This window comes from Marmota flaviventris, chromosome 8 (genome assembly GCF_047511675.1).
Source record: "Marmota flaviventris isolate mMarFla1 chromosome 8, mMarFla1.hap1, whole genome shotgun sequence".
In the NCBI taxonomy this organism is placed as follows: Eukaryota; Metazoa; Chordata; class Mammalia; order Rodentia; family Sciuridae; genus Marmota; species Marmota flaviventris.
In genome coordinates, this window is record NC_092505.1 from 85,927,744 (window position 1) to 85,954,316 (window position 26,573).

The window sequence follows — 26,573 nt, forward strand, 5'->3', positions numbered from 1 at the left end:
GTCCCAGGTTTGAGGAGGCCAACTGTACAGTTATACTCACTCTTTGGGCCTGCAACATAACTACAGGAAAGTGAGGACGGAGATTATTCATGAAGTATAATTCTCCAGTGATATATAACAGGTTTTTAGGAGTCCAAACTAAATCACCTGGAATTTTGCCAAACTCAAAAAGGGGTGGGGGGAGCCATAACAATCTTCTTTCTGCTAAGAATAATTACATGAAATGTTCCCAGTAGGGTTGCCACCTTATTAAGTACCCAATTGTGATCCACAGCTACTAAGGACTGGCTAACAACATGATGAATGCTTTGTACAAGACCTATAGGAAGGACAAGCAAAGTTAAAGGGATATGTTATTTGAAAACATAAAGGCGGCTGAAGTTCAGGGGCTCCTTATGAAAGCATGTCTTTAACCATAATTATTGGGCATTACCACACTTCCACAATGCCAAAGACTGGCCATCACTACTTAATCTCATTCTTCCAAAAATCTATGTCTTGATTTAAAGGGCAATATCAAGAAAAGGTATGACAAATTTAATTTGCTTAAAGAATCAAATGCCAATCATTATAAACATAATTTACAAGGCACAATCTCTTTTATTCAATTTAATTCACACCATTCTGCAATAAGCTAGTATTCTAGTCACTACAAAGGGTTAAAATACAGATGCTGTGAATGAAATGTATAATCCTTAAGGCCTTAGAGCATTAAGACATATCTGCTCCTTAGGGTCCATCTTTGTCCATAATCAATTTCTTCCCTTGGAGAACATTAATTGTCTCTAATGATAGCTTTCCATCAATACATCCTTGATCTTAAAAGGCCTGTACAGCTTTTCCCTTTATTCAATCAAATCATCTCTACAATTGCCCCCCTTTAGTAAGATAATACCTTTTAAGCCTTGTATTTTAATATAAAAAATAAGAGGTAGCTGCAAATTCTAATGGAAGTGCTAACATTTGAGAACCAGGATGATGGCTTCCATTATCCTAAATAATGTTTGAAGATTACAGAAAGCACTGTGTTTCAAAAGGTGGAAACTAATCCACCACTTTCAAATTATTCCTTGTATAAAAATCTGTTCTGACATTAGGATTTTTTTTTTGCCCCAGTGATGGCACTGTATATTTAAATATTTGAATATGAAAGATAATTTTCAGCTCTGAAAAAGGCAAATAATTGCTATTTATAAGGACAAAATGCTGAATAATTTGTAAAATTGACAATTTTAAACACCAAAGCCCTTTATTTTGTTATTCTCCTGATCAGTCATTTCCACACTCTTTACTCAAACCACCACAACCCTAATCAGTAGACACTAACATTTTTCAATTTCATAATGGCTAAAAAAGAAAAAAGTGTCTATCTGTCTATCTATCCATCTATCTCTAGATAGGGAGGGTAAGAGAGACCTTAGACTCTTCATGATCCACTAATGTGTCTTGCTTTCCTCACCCATTTGCCTTCCTCAGACTGCTTTTCTGAAGGCATGGAATTTTTTTGTTTGTTTGTTTTTTGTTATTGTGCTGATATGTTTCACTCAGCTAGGTGACTGCTCTCATGCTGCTTTATCTAGGTTACCCAGGACAAATCTGTGTTTCTGTCCATGGCCTACCAAAAGCTTCTTCTGTAGAGATTGCCTTAATATTTATAATAGGTAAGGAAATTTGAGAAGAGACACTGATAGGACAACAGCTGTCTATCCCACAGATTTCTTTCATTGGGTAATTTCTACATTCAATAGGAATACAGCAAAATTTCCATGCTGCATGCAAAGTATCATTCTTACCATTGCAAGATTAGGAGGACTGGAAACTATGGCTTATATGTGGGCACTCGTGCTCTCTATCTCTTACAAAAATATGCCAGCATTCTAGGCAATAAATGAAGAGACTCTATGGAATGCAATTAACTGTAAAACCCAGGTGATTAAAAAACTGAAAACACACACACACACACACACACACACACACACAGAGAGAGAGAGAGAGAGAGAGAGAGAGAGAGAGAGAGAACATAGAAAAGAACTTATTCACTGAACAAAAAATGAGAAAGGAGGGGAGACAAAAAATTGTTTATTGAAGATTTCTCTAGTAATATATGAAATTTTAAGTTCTAAATTTACATCATGAATTAAAACATAAGCAATATTTTGTAAATACATTGACCACAAAAAGAATACCAAAAAATACTAGAATGCTACATGGGGGACAAAGGTGTATATGAGGTAGATAATAACACCCTAACAAACATCAAACCTAAACAAAACAACACACACAAAGTGAGACCAGTTAACAACCAAGATAAGAGATGAAAATTGCCACTGAAGCAGATCAACTTTATTCAATGCCCTGATAAGCACCTATTTGCTCTTCCCCATTATGCTTTCTTAGTATTTATAAATTATCATTTAATTATGCTGGCAAGTGGTAATTGTCAAATAAAGCTCAGATAGGCATAAGCCCTCAGGCTGCACATGACAGAAAAATATCTGTTAAAGCTGGGCTGATTCACACGCTTAGGAAATAATTTCCTTTCTTCTTTTTATCCTTGCCAACAAATTATATGAACTGGCACTTTGTGCTTTGTAGGCATTTTGAAGTCTATGCAGATTACAGAAAAGAAAAATTAGTTGTTTCAATATCTACCATTCCTAAATTATTCTGCTGATTTAAGACACCACGTACTGAGAGAACAAAAGAGTGCCAAAGATCAAGAAATTCAAACCTTCCTCTTCTTATAGTTTATGCTCAGGGTCATTTTCAATTGAGGAAATCAAGATTTGGAGAATTATTTTACATATTGTATAATGGATTTTACATAAAGTAGGAATTGGAACATGACATTCATCCCATTAGGAGAGATACAGAAATCTCTTTTCCCTTAAGTCTCTTACTACTTAGGTTTAATTAGCACCCATCCACCCCACCTCTTTTGTATAGAGTATTATAAAAAAAAATTTTTTCCAGCTAGTGCGGCACTTCGGCTGTGGAACATAAACACAAATAGAGGATTATAATGCATACAAAAAGATAAGTTGAACATCAAGAAGCTATTTAATTTACATCTAATATTTAGACAGAATGTTACAGTTTGGCTATGTATGTAGAGCCACTTGTGAATAATTTTTATTTGCAAGGCTGAGCAAAGAAGACAAGGAAAATACCCTTCCCTTACTCTGTTGCTTGAGAGGGATGGGAGTGGGAAAGCAAAACTACACATATATATATAAATATCTAAGCAAGCTCAAGTCCTCGGTATAAGCAAAGATCATCACCCTCTGCTCTTGTAGTTACAACTTGTCCTTCTCTCCCTTCAGATACCTTGGGCTGCTTTGGGGGCCTGAATGTGCCAAGTTTCTTCCTGTTTCCAAATCTTTCTGTATGCTACCCCCACTGCTTAGAAAGTATGCTAACAACCTCAGCCCCACTCTCTTCTCCACTCCCCAATCCCCCCAGCCTACTTTGGTTCTATTTTAGGGACTAGTGTTCTGTCCTTCAGAAAGCTTTCTCCAAACCCTTACCTGACCACTTGGTGTTGTTATAAACCATTATTTCCCTAAAGATAGCTTAAGAAAAGAGAATAATAATAGCCTTTATTGTGTGCCAAGTTACTGTGTGTTCTAAACAAAACCCCACAGCAATCTTGTAGAGAAAGACACTGAGGCATGTCAACATTAAATAATCTGCCTGAGATTCCACACCTAGCAAGCGGCAGAGCCAGGACTCAAACCCATGTCTGGGTCCAGAGCATATGTTCTTCAACATTGATTCCAGCTGCCAAATTTATGTGTGCGATCATCTAACCACTTTTTGTCAACTCCCCTTCTCAACCCCTGTTAGTTTGTAAGTACCATAAAGCTTGTATCCATCTCTACTTTGCTCAGGCCTAATCCATAATAGGAACTCAATAAATAATTATTGAATCAATGACTGAATTGAAATTCAACTCAAAATAAACAGATGGGTTGAAAGCTGAAGAGGGCTGCATATCACTGAGCTATTTTAACCACCCACAGCTCTTTATGTGGAGAACTGTCTTCTACCTTAGTCCAGAGAGATGGCTTGCCCTGGCAGACAGAACCTCATTTCTTTGCTTCAGTGAGTAAGGTGCTTTTCTGATTGTTTGTTTTTTAATGGCTTAACTGTTTCATTTTAAAGGCTTTTTCTAAAAACCAAAATGTTTTAAGTGACACTGATACTTTAAAACATGTTAAGTTCTGGAAAAAAAAAATTCATTTCCACAGATGTTGTCTTTTGAGACTGAGTAGGTATTGAGGTTAGTAGCACATATTTTAATGTAGATACAAAAAATACACCCTGCTCTGAATGCATAGAAAAAGTGGTATGATTGGCATCTTTTGCAGCCAGAATCCAGAGTGCACCTTGGGTACAATCTGCATATTATTAATACTTATTCACAATGAACAGAAATGTTAACAATGTTTTGTGAAAATGCACAACTCATATTTGAATATGTGCTATAGCCTTGAATAATTCAATTCATAGTATTCATTTGAAAACTTAGCCATTTTCCTGTTTTTGCTTTGTTTGTGCATAGTTTTAGAGCATTTTAGTCCATGATGTGGGCTATTCAGCAACTAATGCAAATTCTTTTTAAAAAAAGGAAATAAAATGCTTTTTAGTAATCAAGCCGTAAAAATGCATCCAGACTGGCACTTGGAAAACGGAACATAACTTACCCTCAATTCAGGCAGGTCTTTTCTGAGATGGTACTACACAGTCTATTAATTGGGAATTGCAAGACTAACCTGCATGTGTTTTCTCAGTATTCATAAATGCTTCCTGAGTATTCAAGAATGGTTTCAGCTACTTATTTATTTCCCAAAAGACTACTCTAATCCAATGAAAAACTCTTCTAAAACAAAAGTTGTCATTTTCAAAGAGTGTTTTTGCATCCTGTGTATCACATTGTTTTGCTACTTATAATCTAGTCTGCATACTATAGCATTGAAAGACTTTCAATAATAATTAGAAATTTAGCATTAAAAAAGTAAAGCATTTCCTTTTCATTCCCATAAAACAAAATAAAAATAGCACACACCACTTGAAAGTTGAAAGAATCGAGGCATGAAAAATCAAGTGCCTTGCTGAAAAAATAAAATTAAGATGCCAGCCAATTACAAGTCATTTTGCTTCAAAAAAAAAAAAAAAATAAGATTTATATGGGCTGGTGCTGTAGCTCAGTGATAGAGCGCTTGCCTTGCATGCATGAGGCATTGGGTTCATCCTCAGCATCTCATAAAAATAAGTAAATAAAATAAAGATATTGTGTTCATCTACAACTAAAAAAAATTTAAAAATATTATGTACACCCACAAAAAATTATTTTAAAAAATTATCTATGCAATCACAGGTATTTATGTGGTTTATCTGGAAAGAACAGTGCAAATCTGATATCAATAAGGCCATCAACACAAAGTAAATTTTTTCTTATCTAAAACTCTAATATTTACAAAGTGTGAATAATCTCTTTCTCTTCCTTCTCTTCCACTGCTTTCTTCTTTAATGTGGATAACAGATAATATTTTGAATAATTCCAAGGCCAATCACACTGGGAAATATCTTCTGATTCTTCAGAGAAAGAATAAACTACTATAATTATACAGACTGAGGATTAAATATCATGATTATATTCCAGGACTCTGCATCTTGGCCACCCATATATGAATGTGTGCTAATTCCCTCCCACTAACCAAGGGGATCTGAGACCTTGTAAGTCAAATTTCTGACTATTTTGTAACAAACAGAGGACTTAGTAGGTCATTCTAAATCACCAAATAGGATATTGAGGAGATAAAGAAGAGAATAGGAGTAATGTTTAAAAGGGAAAAAGTGAAAATCTGTAGAAATTCCAATGTAGTTTTAAAAGCAATATTCTATATATTGATAGAAATGTCATCAACCCCTAAAGATACATAAGTCTATACAATTGCTACACACCCGTTAACATTAAAGCTTTTAGCATAAAGCATTCTGTACTCTGGGAAATAAATAAATGCCTGTTGGCTGGTTGTTGGATACGAAAAACATTCCATCCCTGTCCAATAGAAATATAGCGTAAGCCACATATGATATTCTAAATGTTCTAGGAGCCAAATTTAAAAAGTAAAAAGAAACAAGTTGAATTAATTCTGCTAATATCTTTTACTTAGCCAATATATACAAAATAACATTCAAAGTTTACTGAGCATATCATAAGTTATTAATAGGATAAATGACATTATTTTATTTTTGTACCAAGTCTTCAAAATCAAGTATGCATTTTACATTGATGGCACATCTCAGTTTCAACTAGCCACCTTTCAAGGACTCAACAGGTACATGAGATACAGGAGTTAGTGATTACTGTCTTGGTGAGCACAGATAATCCATCTTCTGTAAACTGAATGAGTATTTTCTCTCATGTTCTAAGTTAATAAAGTTATAGTGTAACTGATGATACAAAAATAGTGTGGGTTCCAACATAAGTTATTTTGGCAATAAATATGTTGAAAAGACAGAATTTTTGCCCTCAACCACATTATAATTGTGTGTATTAGTTGAATTATCTTTAGTAAGTCCAAAAATTACTGGTTAGTAAAGCTTCTCAGCCATGCTTTCGAATTTCACAGTGAGTTTTGCAACCATACATCAAAAATAAGATGAATAGAAAAATTCAGAAAAAAAGTTTGTGAAGTAAACCTTGTAATTAGGGCTCTGAGTGTGAGAAGCGTATGTCCATAGCTGTACCATCTATGTTTTTCTGCCTTGTTCTGATTCATCAAAAAAATCTATAAAACTCTATGTACCATCTCTAGCCTCTTAAAGTCACTCAATTTTAAAATGTTGTATTTCAAGTTGATCTCTCACTCTCCCTTTACCTCCCACTTTATTATTTACAAAATATTACCAAATCTGCCTCCCAAAAGAATTTCATCTTTATTTTCACCTCTGCACTCTCGAAGATTTAGATAGAACCTTTTTCATCTTGCAGACCCTTCTTGGACTGCGGCCATTTGCAGGCTCCTTGACTTCAATGTACATATCACAGTGCTAGTGGAGATGTCCTTATGAAGACTAGATTGGAAAATATCACTCCATGTTCACAGTCTTCTAATGACCCCCAATGTAGTCCAAACTCCTCAATGTGGTTATCAGAGCCCTCCACAATTCAATACCCACCTAATTACCATAAACTACTATTTATAACCTACTCCATCTTGAACACTCACGATTCCATAACATTCTGACTTTTCTTACCTCTAGGTACATGCTCGTCTTCTATTCTGGAATATTTTCCAATCCCAAATTCTCAGCCTAGTCTTCAAAGTCAAACTTGAATCCCATTTCATGAAACTTTTCTGGATTCATCTATCAATTCAATAAATGTTTTACGAGAGCTTTTACTATATACCAAATTAAGCTACATGTTGATGATTTAAAAAATATTTTTTCTTCAGCATCTTCCAAGTTAGTAAATGATGTTTGAAATCAAACAGAATAAATGTTATAATCAAGATATGCACAGTGTGTTGTTGAAAGGTCAGAGAGGACAAAAATTGTGACTATGTAGGCAGATGGGAAGATTTTACAGATTTTACAGAAGATTTCACAGTACAGAGAAGCATAGAAAGTGTTAATGATAGGATAAATGGAAAACATTTGCTATTACTAAATGAAGGATGACATTCAAAATATTTAATTATCAGCATGGAAAGAGTATTGACCAATCAGATGTGTTGGTAGTAACACCTATATACACCAATTGAGGACCAGTCCAGAATCAGTCAAACGTGCCTGGCTCAAGAGTTGTACCAAGAAAGAACAGGTCAGTACCAGACTAGTAGGACTAAGATAATGATTTAGCTTATTCCAATAGGTAAGGAAAGCTTTGAAAGGTTTTAGACAAGTAAAAGATATGTTATCAATTATATTTTAAAAATTCAATGAGGCAACTCTATTATAAAGAATGGCTTGGAATGGAAAGAAAGAAAAAGCTGAGATAATAGTTGGATGACTACAATAGACCAGGTAAGAAATGAAATGTAGCTGAACTGAACCGGTGGCCATGAAGATAGAGATGAAAGATTCAATTCAAGGCATATTTAGGATCTGAAATTCACAGGATTTGATGAATAAGCCAACATGCGGGAGAGAAGACGGACAGAGAGATGAATGACGCGTTTGAGATGTCAGGTTTGGAAAACTGACGCATAGTGATGCCATCAAACCTAACAGAGAATATAAAAAAAGAGGAATACTTTTATACAGGAGAATTTTAAAATATCTGAGTAACACGTTTAGATACATCCAAAGACAGATATAATGAGGAGAATCCAGGAAAGAGAAATATTTGGGAGTCATAGGTCATTATGTAGGGGTTGAAATAAAGAAAATAGATGAGTCTCCTAAGGGCAAAGGAAAAATGTAGGAGAGAGAAATGACTAAGAATAGAATCCTGGTGAAGATTATCATTTAAGGAACATAAAGAAAAATAAATCAGTGTTTTGCCCTGGTTTGAGGCTATTTTTAAACCTGGAGGGCAAAAATCATATATTATTCATCTGTGAGTACTCTGAACACTGAACAAGAGTTTTGGCACCTAGTAGGTTCACATACCTACACACAAAAGAAATGCTTGCTGAGTTGAATGGAGCTTCAGCTTCAGTTTGGAAAACTTGAATAAGAATAGTATTGTCTACCTCTCGGGCCAAGGATGAGAATTAAATACAATTATGCAGGCAAAAGCACCAAGTTCATTGTTTGAATGCTAAGGTCTTCACCTATGGTTAGAATAGAACATCATTTTCTCCTTTGGATAAACTGTGAGGAAGAACAGAAATGCCTCCCAGAAAAGGAACTAAACAATAAGAATTGCCTCAAAAGTAAATCTCCTATTAAGGATGGACATTTGCAATGGAATTCATAGTTATGTGGCACAAGTTATAAGTACAATAGAAAAAGGTTTAAGTCCCTGTGCAAATAATCATTAAAGACAGTTCTCTTTTTAATAATAATTTTGACTGATTTGAGCATACTTGTGCTTTTTTTTTTTTTTTTTTTTTTAAAGAGAAAAGAACAGAGCCTTGCTATGTTGCTCAGACTCGCCTTGAACTCCTAGGCTCAAGTGATACTCCTGCCTCAGTCTCCCAAGTAGCCGGGATTACAGCTGTGTACCACCACACACAGCTTTCTTATGCCTTTTGTTTCAGCAGAGATGCAGAATGGAACTAGAAAATATAAGGGCTTAGGTAAAATTAGAGCAAATCAATTGAATGTCAAATTTGTGCTAGGCAATATGCTAGACACTGAAATATAAATACAATGAATCCTCTGCCTTTACCTGAATCACTGATCAAATTCTGGGCCCTGGGAAAAGCACTGGGATAGTTGATTAGTGTAATTTGGGAGGAGAGGGCAGTGTTGGTGGTGGAATGTTTGCCTTTATTATGCTTATTTTCCTTAACGCCAATTAAAAAAAAGTCAACTCCCCTTTCCTGCTGCTACAGGAAACAACTCTATGGAACACAGTAGAATGTATGAACAGCCCAGAATCATCCAAACCCGTGGATATTTGGTTGCCTCTAGAGTGTCTTAATCATATTTAATCATTGCAGTAAGAAAGAGGTGAAGAGATTTATATCAACCTGAAATAAGGGCCTAGTTTGGATAGAAAAGAGAAGTTCCCAATGGGAGGGTTGCAATAAGGAGAATGTTATAGCATAGAAAGAAGATATGGCTTCTATAGTAAAAAGGCTCAAGCCTTCACCAGCTGAATGATCCTAGACTTAGTCCTTTGGTTTTTTCAACTTGCAAAATGGTGAAAACATGAATAGTGGAAAGTCCATCATGGGTTTCTTTGAGGCTCAGTGAGGTAAGGGCATGGAAGTGCATTATGCCCATAGGTACGTAGGCATAGGCAGCAGTATTGTAATGCTTCTGACTCACTGGCTGCAGCTCCTGCCATTTGCACCTTTGTTTGACAACAGAAACTTCAAATTATCTATTCCTCAAAATAAGTTGTTTATAAATAAGCCAACTGACTCAAAACTTCAGGTGTTTGTAGCTTTACTTAAAAGTTCTATCACCAAACCCTTGAAATGCCATTGCATTTCAAGAGTAATATAAATATTTAATGGCTCCAAAAATAATAATAATAATATTACTATTATTGGTAGTAATATTAATAGTAATTAATAGTAATATTATTATTATTTACTGGGGATTGAAACTATCAGCACTTTAGCACTGAGTTATATCCCTAGTCCTTCCTTCCTTTCTTTCTTTCTTTCTTTCTCTCTTTCTTTCTTTCTTTCTCTTTCTTTCTTTCTTCTTTCTTCCTTTCTTTCTTTCTTGCAGGTTTTGCTACGTTGCTGAGGGTTTCTCTAAATTGCTGAGGTTAGCCTTGAACTTGTAATCTTCCAGCCTCAGCCTCCCAAGTTGCTTAGAATCATAGGCCTGTACCAGCATGCCTCATCCATGGCACCAAATTTAAAGTCAAAATTAACTATGAGAAATGCTAGATTTATTAGGGAATGTAAACAGATTGCTCATAATGTGTAAAATTTCCCCCAAATTATGAACATACATTTTATAACATTGGTGACATAGATTGTAAAAATATTAAAATGATTTTACTATGCATATTAGTTTATTTGTGTGAGCTTTCTTCCAATCTTTTTTCCACATTTTTATTGGTGCATTATAATTATAATCATTGTTACATATTCTCTTTTTTTTAGTTTTATTGATTTTATTTTTTAATATACGACCATTGTTACATATTCAGACATACACATGATATAATAACATAAATTGGTCAATATCATTTTTGAAAATGTTTCTTAGCTGAGACTTCAGGCTTTTGTCTGAACCTACTTCAAGATCCTCAGCTTAAAAAAAAGGAACAATGGTGTTCAATAGCAATCCAAATTAAAAAACACAAAGAAAGCCAGAGAAGACAATAAAAGCCCTTTTTGGTTTGGGACTCTCCTTGTGATAGGACCATGTTCAAGACCAGAAAAAGAGGAAGCAGCAACATCTTTACCTGGAGCTCAGAGAATGTCCCCAGTTACTTTGATTGGGTGTCCAATAAAAACATATAGACTTTTTGTTCATGTGAAAAAAAAAAAAAGAAAATGTTTCTTGAGATATTTTTATATCAATTAGGTTTAAAAAGCTAAAGATACAACAGCTACATATATTTACATCTAAGATTAGAAAAAAATATTACCACTACAGCTTGAAAGCCCCTGTGACTCCCTCCCCAATTTCACTAACCATCAAATCCCAAAACAAAGATCAGAATCATCCTGAACTTTTCTTATTCACGTATGTAATAACAGCATATACTTCTTAGAGTATTTTAAAAATATTTTCTTCAGAATTTGCTTCGTGCCAAACTAGCTGAAAGAGTAGAAGTGAACTTAAAGCTTTTCTAATTAGTTTATTAATTAAACTAAACAGAGAAGTTAGGCAACTAATATAGGCTACAGACTCATTAGTGACAAGCAAGAATTAGGATGAACAGAGAAGAGTTACAAGACAGAAAAACTTGGTTTGAGTTGTCTCTGCTACTTACTAGCTGAGTGACCTTAGCTGCATCATTTAAATCATCTTGAAAATGAATTAATAACTGCCTTCACTCCAGGTTATTGTGATGAGCAAAGGAGATAAACTATGTGCAGCTCTATACTCTGCTTATAGAATGTCAGTTACTGATATGGTTAGGAGTAAGGACTCTTGGCCACCACATCTGAGATGATGGCCCCTACAAATCTGAGGCCCAATCTCCATCTGACTCAGACTACAAACAATAATTTGTCATCTCACATTGATTTATTGTACCCTTGACATGCATTGACACAGGTAAAATCTATGGGCCAATATTATTATTCTCATTTTCCACATGAGAAAATGTCTTTGAGTTTGAATAACTTGCCTTAAGCCACACGTAATAAGGCACAAACCAGAGATTCTAAAGCCAGGCTCTTAACCACTGAGAGATATTACCTCCCTAGATTTGATTACAGCCTGTTATTTGGTTTATTCTCATATAGTATTTTTGGTATGCCCTCTCCCCAAAACAAGAACCAGACCAAACATCTCCTGACATTCAATAAGTTACACCAGTTTTTTGCACTCAAAAATTTTAAAACTAAATCTCAGTGTCATCAGTGTTCCTCCACATTCAGTAATCCTATCAAATGAGGGTAATTACACAATATTCACTTCCTAGAGTTACATATGGAAGGGAAGAACTCTAGGAAATGTCTAGATTTCCTTCAATTGCTTCCTTCTATGGAGTAACGGATTTCCTCTAGTATTTTAGTTTTAGATGTTTTGGTCAATGTGGTTGATGTTGTCCGCAGCCCAGCTTCCAGATTTCACCTTTTTGTGAGAGAGACAGACCCAAAGAGGCAAATTAATATTCTGCCCCAAGGTTGGTGGCAAATATGAGACCGGAACATTACATCAGTCTTCTCCTGCCTACGTCAGTGCCCTTCTGAGAGGATCATGCTGCCTCGGGAGGGAATATAATAATAATCTCTCACATTTTAGGTACATTGTTAACTTTTTGATTTAGTATTAATTGACATCATGGTATCATAGTACTGAGTCAATCTTGAAGTAAAATCCATGAACTTCTGACTCTTAAATAACAGAAGCAATTACCAAAATGACTCATTTCCTGTTAGGGCTTAAAAATAGGGCAAAAATATCAATTTTTAAAAATTTCCCCAAATTAAAAAAAAAAAAAAAAACAGCAATTCCAAAAGAGAAGCTAGAAATTTGGGACTTACAAATCAATTTTTTTAGAAACAGGTTGCCAAGAGTTGAACTAGAAGACAATTAAGTTTTTTCTCATTTACTATAAAATGAATTCATTTTTTTTAAACAGTAAATACTTAGACTGCATTTAACACATGGAAAGAGGAAAAGAAGATACAGATAAATATGATCTTTCTGGCTCTGAATCCATCTTGTTTTCATTGACCTTTTTACTTTCAAATTGCAAACTAGAGTCCTGGGAAGAGTTATCCCTCAATAAGGGACTCTTCAGCAAGTGATTCTCCTAGATACACGCAAAGAACTAAGGAATTTTAGTACAGTTCCACCATCAATAACAGAAAAGACAAACACAGAAACAGATCACTTCTACATATAAAAAGAACAAATGCAAAGTTAAACTCAGGGATGATTCAGAACCAGAGAAAAAGGACAGAGGAACCCAGGATGCTATAAAACCAGAGAGAAAGTTTCTTCACTCGGTCTCAAGGAAAGCCTAAGTGCCAAACAGAGACAGAAATATGGCATTCCAAATCCAAGAAATACCCATTATATTCTGAGAATGAAATGAAACTTGGTGTTAAACTTAAATACCAGGCACAAGATGAAGAATTCCCTAAGACCAGGCTTAGAGGTACAGGAGATAGTCCTTGCAGGTCCTGAGAACAATTTGAATTTGCATTAAGACAACACCACATGGAACTCTATTAAGGGATGTGTAGTAAGAATTTTATTCCTTATAAGAAGTACTGACATGTATGAATTACTTACATTTTAAATTTTAAATGAAAGCCAGTTCAAGTTTAACCCTTGCTAATATTATTCTAATGAATTCATTTTCTTAAATGGGAGAAAAAAAAATGTGTCTGGGTTGGAAGGATGGGGCAGCTAAATCAATACCACCAGCCTTTGACTATTGCCCTCCATTCCTTTTGGTGTAATGGGTCAAAGTTGGAAACTCTCTGCTCTGAGTTACCCTCTCTGAACAAATTCAATCTTCCAGTGCAAAGTAAACTGTGATTTCAGATCCAGTAGTAATATTATACCAATCCTGCAATGGCTTCTTTTTTAACCCTTGAGTTTTCTAATAGTAAATCAGGGTTAGTTGGATGCAATGCAGCTGCCCCTATGGCTATCCTGCCACAACATAGCAATGCCAGTGTCCAGGAATGGAAATATTTCAATTGAAACAATTCCATTAGGTTGCATAATAAATTGTCTGCTAGTGTCCACATAGTCCCAGTCGCTAATAGTTAATAACATTAGCCTGAAGGGAATATCATTCTTTCATCATTTAGTGAGCAACTATGACATGTCATTCTGTGAAACTTGTACATCAAGATGAAAAAATTACAGAAGTCCCTATAGTATTGAAATTTGACATTTGTCCAAGGCCTAAGATAAATTCACAAATGGCTCTACCTTAAGGCAGACCATAAGAACAAGAACAGAAATTCCAGCAAATGGTTATGAAGGTTCAGTGGAGAGTAAATAAATTTAGAAAATTAATTTTCATAGAAATAACAGATATGATCAAGAACAGAGTAAAAAAATCAAGGATCAAAATTTTACCTGATTGTATAACCTACTCTGTTTCAAGAAGAATTCAGATTAGAAAACCAGGCTTTATTACATACCTAAAAATGTGTACAAAATTTTAAATACGTCAAAATAGATGGAAAATGCATTTCCAAAGACAAGAATATCTCGGCTCCTATTATTGAAAACTAGGGATGCAACAGGAATATCTTCAGCTGAGCTCAACCACCGTGAGGACCCACGGAGCAAGAGAGAGAATCGCTAAGGTAACCAGACAGCAGAATGTAATTACCCAAATTGGAATTCAGCCAGGCTGTGCGGGCAATACCCACACTCTTTAGAAAATGTCATAGACTCTTTTAATAACCATGGCAATTTTCTTCCATAAACATGTATTAGTAGGACATATCAGAACAAGAATAAAATATTCTTGTTTTCTACACCCATGAATGGATACACAGGCAGAGCAAAGAAGACAGAATTTAAATCTCAGGAACATGATTATGAACTTGCTAAGCTACAATATTCACTCTTGTTTCTAAATGTAATTTTTAAAAATATAGGAAGAGAGGCACAATCCATGTGTGCAATAGAATGCAAATACAGTTTGACAGAACAGAATTCAAATGAGGTATCTTATATAGCTGGAGAAGAGTAATGCTTAAATTCTTCATGTTGCTAGTTTAGTATAAATGTGGAAGTACACTATTTATACTTGAAAGCCTAATGATATATCATGCAGGTGAAAATGCATCCTAGACCAAAATACTACTACTATTACTACTAATAATAATCACTTTAGGCTTTTAATGTCTTGTTTTAAAACTTTAAATTCTATAAAGTAGATATTTGTCCATGGAAATATACCTATTTTATATATAATATAATAAATATAATATAAATTTTATGTATATGTATAACATATATATGACTTTATATATATATATATATATATATATATATATATATATATATATATATATATATACATATTGGTACCAGGGATTGAACTCAGAAGGGCTTAATCACTGAGCCACATCCCCAGCCCTTTTTGTATTTTATTTTGAGACCAACTCTCACTAAGTTGCTGAGGGCCTCACTAAGCTGCTGAAGCTGGCTTTGAACTTGTGATTCTCTTGCCTCTGTGTCCTGAGTTGCTGGGATGATGGGCGTGCACCATTGTGCCCAGCCCAAGGAAATAAATTTTTATTTCCTTTTACTACTCAAGCAAATGGTCTAGTCATTGAATTAAATTATTCCACTCAACAAATATTTAATGAGTGCTTTTGACATTCCAGGAACAGGCCCTCTTCTCTCAGTTTGCAGGCTGATAAGAACATGAGAGGGAACCAGTAAATTTTCAAGAAGTTAGCAGTTCATTGCAGTGAGATACCTGGAGGAGAGAATGACTACCAAAACACGAAAAGAAGCAAAACCAAAGCAAATATACCAAGCCCCAGAGTTTTCCAATATTTAACTAGCAATATTGCACTTGGATAGGTGAGAATCACAATGTTTAGTTGAATATTTACTTTGTACCAAGCACTCTTGGAAGTACACATTTGTTTTCCTCCTATTTTAATGGAACAAAACATCAGTGTGGATCAAAGTGGGGCTACCTGTCTCACTCTAAACCAGAGCATCACCTCAATATAGCTAGCTCGGGGCTCCCACCTCAGCCACCATTTACTAGCTCAGCTATCTTAGACAAGGCCATAAGTTTTATATAACTTTGTTTTCCTCATCTGGAAAACAATATACTTTTCTAATAGTATAATATTAAAGTACATAATGTCATTATCATCCTCAAGTTGCAAATGCCCTGTTTATGCAGTTGGCCAGTTGGTTCTGGCCTTTCTTCCTTTCTTCCAGCTACCTTGCCTACTCTAGGCAGCTGTCAGACTCTACTATCCCCTGGGGTTTAGGAAAGGGGATCTGTCAAGCTCCTGCCCTGCTCCCTCCTTCCTTTCCAGCAGGACAGGAGGTGATAGGCTTGATAATATTGCATTGTTATTTCAACCTTAAAAAAAATTCCATTCTGCTCAATTTGTTTCAGGTACATGTTTGCATCACTTTAACCCCTTTTTCTCTTTTCATCACAACTAATTCTTGCTCATTTGCTTTTAAACATTTTTCTCCCTCACTTTTTCAAGTGCTCCTCTTATGCACCATTGTTGAGCCCAGGGAACAATATTAAGTATTATTGATAAGCATTAGCATTGGAGCACTGTTAATGATGCATTTGTATCAAGGAAAGGAAAACCATCTCATCATTAAGCTTGACATCACTAAGTCCTTCAAGTACCCAGAAGGCCTCCTTTCCTGTCTCTTCTTCTTTTCTAATCTCACCTCTTTTTCTTAGACACCAATGACCAAGTAAATTAAACCTAATGTTAATTACATTTTATTCTATTCTGATTTTGTTTAAGTCTTACAATATTTTAGCAATATTAGGTCTAATTAGTAGTTGCTTTTATTGGCATATATATAATCATATTTCTATAGGAAAAAATTCTAAACCAATATACATGCAAATGTGTGATACCAAATGGGAAACATTGGGGAATTTATTATTTCAAGAACATGGCATGATACTAGAGAACATGAAGAGGTGCTGGTGTAGACCTCAGACTGGTGAATTGCATGCTTGCGCTGAACCGGAGATTTGCTTTAAACTCTTAGTAGAGGATAATTTAGAGGATTTTGTCTTGATACTATAGTCAGTTTCACAAATGAGGAGTATAGATCATGTAAATCTCATGTGATCTGTGCAGGAAGTACAAAACAGTGACACAGCCTTGCCTTTGAAAATGGGCTGCAAATGAGGATCCAGAACTAATCCTTCAAGGTTACCAGTTCCCAGGGTATCTAAGAAGATGCCACCCTTGATTGTCCTTGTATAGTTTAGTATTTGACTTCTGGCCCTCAATTCTTTCCTCTAGGTTTCAAGGTGACAGGTCACACTTGCTTCAATACTTCAGTAAGTAAACAATACAGGCGCAAAAGCCAATCTAATCAATGACCTTCTACCAACAATAGATCTTCTATTGGAAGAGCCTTGAAAGGACTCTACATGCTAGTAAGGTAATCAAATATGCACTTTGGTTATAGTTGTTACCATCAGGCTTGCCTCCTAGGAGAATGACCCTGTGAGAGAAGTAGCTTGAATATTCCATCCCCAGAATATGGTCACTGATAGGCAGTCTGTATTTATATTTACACATAATTGTTTTCATTTTAAAAACTTGCTAGATACTGACACAACAAATCACTCATAATAAGTTATACTTTCATGTGAAGCATTATTTTTTCTAGACTGTAAGTAAAACAAATACTGTTTTCATTTCTACTTCCTAATTAGACAATTGTATGATCGTTTTTAAAAAGGCTTCATGCACTTATATTCTTAAAGAATGTCATACAGACAATGCTTATTATGAAAGGCAGTAAACATATATTTTTGTCCTTTTTAAACATATTTTAAACTTAATAATAACAACTAAGTTTTGTGTTTCGATTGCATTCAAAACCCTCATAAAATTTAGGTTCAACTTTGAAAAAACAAAAATGTAAGCTTGTCAGAGTGAATTCTGCTTTGTTGCTACAACAGGTATAAAGAAGAAAAATCTTATGTTGATTTGATTTGCAAATGTTTCCAACTTGGAATCAGGCAAACTAACAGTGGATCTCAAATATCAAATTTTATCTATCTCTCTTTTAGGAACCATTCATTACAAGACTTCCCACTGGTTTCCTTTTGTAAATGGTAACAAGAGTTTTCTTCACAATGAAAACTACAAAACTACATCCTTAGAATGACGGTTATGCCACATCATCCCCCAAATTGTTGGTGATCTAGCTTATCTTTTCAACATTGGCAGTTTACTCGGGTTTAGGGGAGCCAAGACAATTTTGAAACAAGCAGTGATATTAGTAGATCTAGCATTCTTCCCTGGAGGTTTCAAGTTGTGCTTATAAAATTACATACGAGCTTCCTTTTGTGGTTTTGTGAAATGATTTCAGTTGTTTTTTCTTTCTTTTATTTTTTTCATGGACCTTAGAGATGCTCAGAGTTTGATGTATTCAGAACAGAAGGGTGAGGAACTAAGCAGCCATAGAACAGGTTTGTGCCGCACACAGTTTAGAAAATTGTTTAATACTTTTTCAATAATCATGTAATTATGCTGCAAGATGCAATGCTTGCTTAAATTGATTTTTAATATTCTGAAGCTGGAAAATAAAATTCAGAAGCCGTTTTGATCTTTTTGCCCAATGAAGCTATACATTGGTCACCTGAGAGACCCTTTATGTACTGATGGTCTATGTGATTTAAAAAGAATCCATCTGTCTCTCATGGATAATGATCTTAAGGCACAGAGCTGCAGTTTTATATCTCTTTCTTCCACCTAAACTCTTTCTTCCCCTTAAATTCTCAGAATCTTTATGTGTTAGTTTTCTAAGGCTGCCATGCTGAAGTACCACACACTGGGTGGCTTAAACAATGGAAATTTATTTTCTCACAATTCTGGAGGCTAGAAGTCCAAGATAAAGGTGTCAACAGAGTTGGTTTCTTTAAAGCCTTCTTTCCTCTGCTTGTAGAGATGGTGACTATATTAGTTCATTTCTTCTGCCACAACAACATATCAGAGAACATATATGTATTGCTCATATTAACAGAGGCTGGGAAGTCCAAAGTCAAGGTGCCAACAGGTTTGGTGTCTGGTGAGGACCCATTCCTCATAAATAGTGCTATCTAGTTGTCCTCAGATGGCAGAAGAGCTGGAGTACCAAACAGGAGAGAATACTGTGTCCTCCTGTGGCAGAAGGCAGAAGATCAAAAGAAGCCTCACGAAGTCCCTCAGCCCTTATAAGGTAGCAAATCCCATTTCCTCTGCCCTCGTGATTCAATCACTTTCTAAAGACTCCCAATTCTTAATACTCTCACAAGGACCATTAAGTTTCAACCCATGAATTTGTGAGAACCATTCAGACCACAGCACACAAAATACCATGGTATTTTGACATGTGTTTCCTCTGAACATTTCCATGTTCAAATCTCTTCAAGGACGACACCATGATGAATTAGAGTCCACTTGACCTTGACCTTAGTTATCTCTTTAAGACCCCATCTCTAAGTATATAGATATTCTGAGGTGCTACAGGGAAGCTGAGGCCAAAGGGCTAGAGTCCCTACATCTTTCTCCTCTGGGTATCCACCTCCATTCCTCCACTCAGTTGCCTCTCAGGTAACTTCTAGAAATACTAGGATGCCAAGGAAGACTGCTTGAGTTCATTTGTTTCCTAAATATTAGTGGATAGACACCACGCACAACACGCTGTGTCACACTGTGTGTGGAATAGTTAGTTACACATGTAGATAAAACAAGCCCTGTGTTCAAATAGCTAATGTCAAACCACATCATCAGGTATTATCTGAACTGACAGCTAAAAACTCTAAAGTAGATCTATCTTTACATTCATGAGAACAGCAGCAGGCTGCTGTGGAAGGAACAAGAGGCTTCCAGGTGTGAGCACAGCCTTCTTTACCTGCCCAACAGGGGAATGTAAGACTCAAACAAGATAATGAAGATGAAGGAACATTGTAAATTGAAAAGTACTGCAAAAGTCCAAGGTATTATCTTCCAGCTTTCGAAATACAGCACTGTTTCCTCTTCCTTCTCCGCCTGCGCATTCCGTAGGCTAATTACCTGTATTATTACAAGTCACCTTACTTAATCAAATTTAAATGTTCAGCCTCTAGTTAATTGATGGCTCTGTCCCCATATAACCAAATGTGATAGGTGATTACTCATATGATAATTTGAGAGACAGATTAATCGAGTCTGAGATGAATATGCTCCTTTCCAAAATAGTCCCTTGAACTTTGCCCCATATCCCTCAGTCTATTTTAAAGCTTTAAATTATAAATATTCAGCTTTTGCACGTGGAGTGGATCTTCTTCCTTTTAATTCACTGTCCCACTTAGGGCCTTATAACCTATTGCCCACTTCCTAGCTGAACCCCCCCCCCCCCCGGCTGAGTCACACTTCTAAAATTTGCATTACCTAAAACTCTGCAGAGGAGTCACATCCCTTGCTTCTCACTTCAGAGATATAGGGCTTCACAGGAAGTCAGACTTCCATATTTATTCTCCAAAAACCTCTCATATGTTTCTCCTGGGCCAGCTATAGAAATAGCTATTACCTACTACTGTCACCAGCTCCTCCTGCTTAATTCAGGTTTCAACTAAGACAGAAGGCTCTTCTTTCACCTGCTTTCCAATGGCTGCTTTTCTTCCCTTTTGATTCCCTAAAAGGTTGCTAGGAAAAAACACTATTCTGTTCTCAATTTGGCAAATGATAACATGGGGGATGAGGCCAGGGGCGTGTGCACTTGAGACACATCCCTGCTGTCTGGAGCTTGCAGTCATGGCGAGGCGGGCAGCAAGCAATGATGATGGAAGTTGGCTGGAAGAAGTGCTTTGCAGAAGTGGAAGCACAAGGTGGAATTCTTCTCTTGCTAGGGAATCAGGAGCAGTCTCAGGGACGATGAGACGTTAGGGCTAAGTGTGATGGGATTTCAAAAGAAGAAGACCTGAAGAGAAGGGCATTCCAAGTAAAAGCAAGAGTTCAGAGCTAACGTAAACCTGGCATTTTGGGTTTTTTTGTTTTGTTTTGTTTTTTTTAAAATTTTTATATTGGTTGTTCAAAACATTACATAGTTCTTGACATATCATATTTCATACATTGGATTCAAGTGGCATTTTGGAGTACAAATCTGTGCAGCTGGAGGGAGCCGAGCCATGACACAAAGGAAGGAAGTCAAATCATGAAGCATTTTGAAAGCCAGATGTGCCCACTAGTAGCATGCCTGTGGAGTGGCTCAGTCTCCCAGAAATCCCAGCAATATTGCAACACTCTCCTCATAACTCAGGAAGAAACAACCCAAATGGGGTCTGTTTTAAGACCTCATCTTGAGAGGAGGGTTATAAATAAGCTGTCGGTCATTCTCCTGCGAGGGAAAAAAATAGCATGTTTGTATACCCTTGGCCCATCTGACTTCTGAGACAAACAAATACATATTGTACGATAAGTACCCCCCATGATGATTTAAATTTAATTCCATATTTTATTAGTCACAGAATAATGAATTGATCAGACTTTACAATAGTTTCTCAAGAGAGTACCACACAGGCTTATTCCAAGTTCCCTGGCTTTTCTTTCTCTTAATAATCTCTATGAAATGACTTTTTTTTTACAGCTCAGCTGTCACTGTGGGGCTTCATGACTCCTACCTGGCCATCTCTAGCACAAACTTCACCTTCACTCCATTGTGTGCTCCTGACTGTAGAGTTGATGACTCTTTGACTTGATTCTCACAAGCTACTCACTGTGTCCATATTTAATGCCTTCCTCCAATTAAGCTTCCTCTCCATTTTCCTTTTATTTTTCAGTGTTTCCACATTCTCCCATACTTACTAGTTATTTAAAACCTCAAAATCATTTCTGATTCATCTCATCCCAGATACCTTATCAAACTAAAAAATCCAATCAATTTTCATCTCAACCTCCTTTTGTCCCTGTTTTCACAGTCTTTGAGTCTGGATCACTGGGACAGTTTTCTCATTGGCTTCCCTGACTCTAATCCAACCTGAACATAGCTGCCAAACTAATCTTCTTTAATATATCACTTTCATCATGCTGATTCCCTGCTCAATAATCTTAGATAGTTCTCTATTTCAGATTCAGCCCAAATAGACTGAAAGCCCACTAGGAAATTTCACAGATGCTCTCTTCCCTGAGAGGTGTATGTATTATTATCCCAGTTGTACCAATGATGACAATTGAGTCACCAACATTTAACTTGCTGAAGCCTAATAATTAGCAGAGCCAGGATTATAACCTAGTACTTTAAATCCTGGTCCAGTGCTTTGCCTTAATAGAAATTTGTAGCTCCTCTGTTTGGGTTTTAAGAATCTCCATAATCCTTATTTGCCTCATTTAACCAATTTTATTTTTTTTCTAGCTATCCAGCACAGCTTTCCCCTGCGACAAGCCTTGGCTTCTCATTGTCTCTCAATTTGCCTACCCCATTCCTTCTTCTCCGTGGCTTTCCTTCGGCACACAAGTAGCCTTCTCCAACCTAAAGCTAAATGCCTTAAGCCCAATGGGGGGCTCTGGTGATGGCTCTGACAATGCCAGCCTTCTTTAGTTGGATTCCTACAGTATTTGTATTCCAGAACAGTGGATCAGAGTCTAAGGACAAGACCCACGGCATAGGGAGAATTTATGGATCTATGGATCCTAATGTATATACAGAAGCATATGCCAAATTATATGCCACTCCGATATATATGCCATTTTCCAAAATAAGTGGACACTATCATGATAAAATACGTGTTAATTTAAAATAATTCATACTTGTCTTTTGCCATCATGTATTTTCCTAATTACAAGTATTAAATATATAAAAACTATCATATGAAATTTGTGAAGTGTCTAACATTAAAAAGGAATCCTTAATGTCGATAAGGTTGAAAACTACTGGTCTAAATACTTGATTACACATAATATTGTTGACCTGTGTTTAACCCTATAAGCCCCCATGGGTCCTTTAAGAGGTTTCTTTAAGATATGGAAGAACTAGAGCTAGAACTAAAACTAGATACTTTTGAATCCTATAGAACCAGAAGTAGAACTAGATACTTTTGAATCCTATAACATGCCATCCAGCTCTGAATATATGGTAGGTGTTTAACAAACACTTGTTACAAACTTCCCTCAGCTCATGAAGTAGAATAGTGTAACTTAAAGAAATTCAGGCTTGTTTACTAAATGATAGGCTCAAATAAAGGGCAATTCTACAGCTTATTAAGCTGCCCAGGACATTGGAGCTCTCCACCCTTTGTTCCAATCACAGCCATCTTCTATGGGTTTTGTTGAAAACTCTGATTGTCACTCTTTATTGAAAAATAAGAGAATATCAGTAGATAATTTTGGGTCTCAGGACTATGATTAGATTAACACCAACTGATTTTTAGATACTCAAATATCTCACTTATATTTATAAAACAGAAATCAGAGATAGCCTTGGAAGAAATCATTTGAATTCATCATTTGCTTACAGTATCAAAATCAAGGGGTGATCAAACACTTTGAACTAACTGCTCAGCTTTTAAATGTATATTACATTTTATATTACAGTATGAAATCAAGGCCTAGATAACATCAGTATCTATACTGGCTGAAGTTATGCAATACCTATCTTTGGGTAGAGAATTGAAAGAAAATTCTAGTACCTGGCTCAGGCATGAAAGTTCTTATGGTAGAATAGTGATTCATTATATAGAATTGCTAATAAATAAAATTGTTCAGGAAGTTGATTTGCCAAGGATTTGAAATTTACAGAGTTTTCAAATATTTTATATTTAAAATTTTTATGCTTCTAAAGTATATTATATATTTTTCAATTTATATCAAATGATATTGAAAATGTCTTTTCTTTCTGCTTATCAAATTGAATGTCAATAATCATTTTATTCAGCAGTTATGTAATAGTTTTTGCCCTGTAACATTAAATGGCCCCAAACTACAATACAATTTAAGTTTTGTAGGATTTAAAATAAAATTATCCTGAAATAACTTTGCAACTTAAAAGGTGCAAAGATGTATAGAGAATCTTCACATGTACTCTTCACTTAATTTCCTCTACTGCTCTTAATATTTATAATCACAACAAACCATCAAAACCAAAAAATTAACATTGGTATGATACTATTAACCAAACTTCAGATTTTATTCCAGTTTTCCTACTAATATCATTTCTCTGTTTTGGGTCCAAGCCAGAACTCCACATTGAGGTTCATTTCTTGTATCCTCCAATCTGTGATAGATCTCCAGTCTGTCTTTGCTTGCCATGATCCTGTCACTCTTGATGACTGCTGGTCAGTTACATTGTAGACTCCTTTCAGTTTTTCTGATGTTTTCAGTGATTATATTGAGGTTATCCATTTTGGGGGCAAACACACACACACATACAGAGAAAGTTTGTAACCTTCTCTTTGGTATATTGTCTCAGGGTGCATGATATGATATATTTTATTTCTGGTCAGATTAACCTTAACCACTTGATTAAAATGGTGTTGGCTTGGATATTCCATGTTGCTATTTTCCTCGCTGCCATTGATAAATAAATATTTTCCTGATTTATGAATACAGTTTTTCCAATTCTCTTCACAGTGAGGCATCAGATGTTACTTTGTGTGTCCCACATTAGTAATTTATCTTTCTGATCTCTCCCAGGCTTAAAAATCAAGAAAAAAAATGCTTTGTTAAAATAATTTTCAAAATTAAAAATGTGGGTTATCAACAAGAATTATTATAGGCTTTTAAAAGTCTGTCTTTTAGATGCCTAGCTATCTTTTGTGGTTATATTCATGTTCTCAGTTTTGAGTATTGTCTTAGTAGCACTTAGGTAAGATGGTGATATCTGAAAATGTAGAAACAGAATCATCACAAGTTGACTTACTAAATGCTTATGCCCAGCTGACCCATCATCCTTTCCCAGTGGATGGAACAGGAAGTGGGCAGACAGTGATTTCATTCATACTTAGTATATTTAGAAATAAAGAGGAGAATCTGATGTGATACCCATAAACCAAATTTCTGCCTCCTGATGACATGAATGTTATCATTCTCTCCACATCTCTAACTTCAGGTTTACAGTTCCAGATTGCTCAGGCTAAACACCCCACACAACAGTCTAGTCTCATATTTCATCTTCTCATTGCCATCTGTACCATGGAAAGGTCTTAGTGAAAGGCTTTTCACCATGTCACCACACTCACCCCTCTGCTTCTATATAGGATTTCTTGGAAACTATTTTGGAAATGAATCATTAGTCCTTACTTTCTAAATATTTCAGATAACAGTCCTTCCTTATTATGTGCCTCATATATTCAATTGCATATAAAAGGTCTATGTAAATTAAGTATATTTCCACAGATATACCTTAATATAGAGTATATGTTTATCATGTTTAAGATGCTTTTATAAATTTCCACATTTTAAATCGATGAGGCGAGATCTAGTCTTTTTCTTCCCTTTTTATATAACCTAATAAACCCCCAAACTCTTCTCAAATAGCATGCCCTAAAAAAAAAAAATGTGATTCATGGTTTCCTATCTCCCTGTGCATGTTTCCTAAAAATGATTGAGTCACTGTTGTTCTGTTATTTAATCTGATAATTAGGCAGGCACTAAATCCTACACTGGAGCAGAAAATGTTAACACACATTTAGAAACCAAAAAGCGTAGAACTATAATCTGTATGATAAAATGCATTACTCTGTTTAAAAGGATTGTTTTACAGATGCAATTAACAATCAGCGATCATACAGTTTAGACCGGTGTTTTGATGCCATCTGTTGGAATAAGTCCTCTCACTCTTTGGAATGAAGCTATAATTTTCAGTTTACAGTTTCATTAGGCAACACACGAATATAACAGTCACCAAAAGAAGAGAAATCCTAAACACTTTCAGTTTTATAATATTCCATAAACAATTAAGTATGTTGCTGAAATTTTCCAAAAGAGGGAATTTAGAAAACGAGCAACATGACCACAGATTACTCTGTTTTATTTCATAGCCTTAAAAGAGCATCAGCAGTTTAAATGTCAATGATGGTTTTCTAATTTTAGTCTCAATGTTTGAAATGTGATTTCCATCCTTTTAGCTTATTTTTTATTTTATTAACTTTAAAAAAATGCTTCCCCTGTACTTAAATAAGTCATGTCATGATTGCCAGTGGAGAAGGTTAACAACCTGTCCGTTAGAAAACATTCCTGTTTGTTGTTATTAGCTTATTAAATGCCAGATCAAATCTTGTGGGGGTTTTTAATACACTAGGGGGTGCTAGTTCTCTACATGTACACATTTACAAAGCAAAACTTTTTCCACGATTAATTTTTGGGAATTATAAAATTTGACCTAGAATTCTAAAATAAGTTATATGTACATATGGAGAAAACAAAAAAAGAAAAAAGAAAAGCTCGTTAAAATTGCACCTAGAATTAAACAGCAAGGGTCCAAGTGGGAATGTTTTACATTGCAAGAGATAAGATTGATATGGTATTATTTTATGGTTCAGACATTAGTTGTTAGTGTCAAGCAAAACCTAAAAGAAAGCTATACCTTTTCAAAAAGTAGAGTATAAGATCTGAATTTCTTAGTGTTACCTG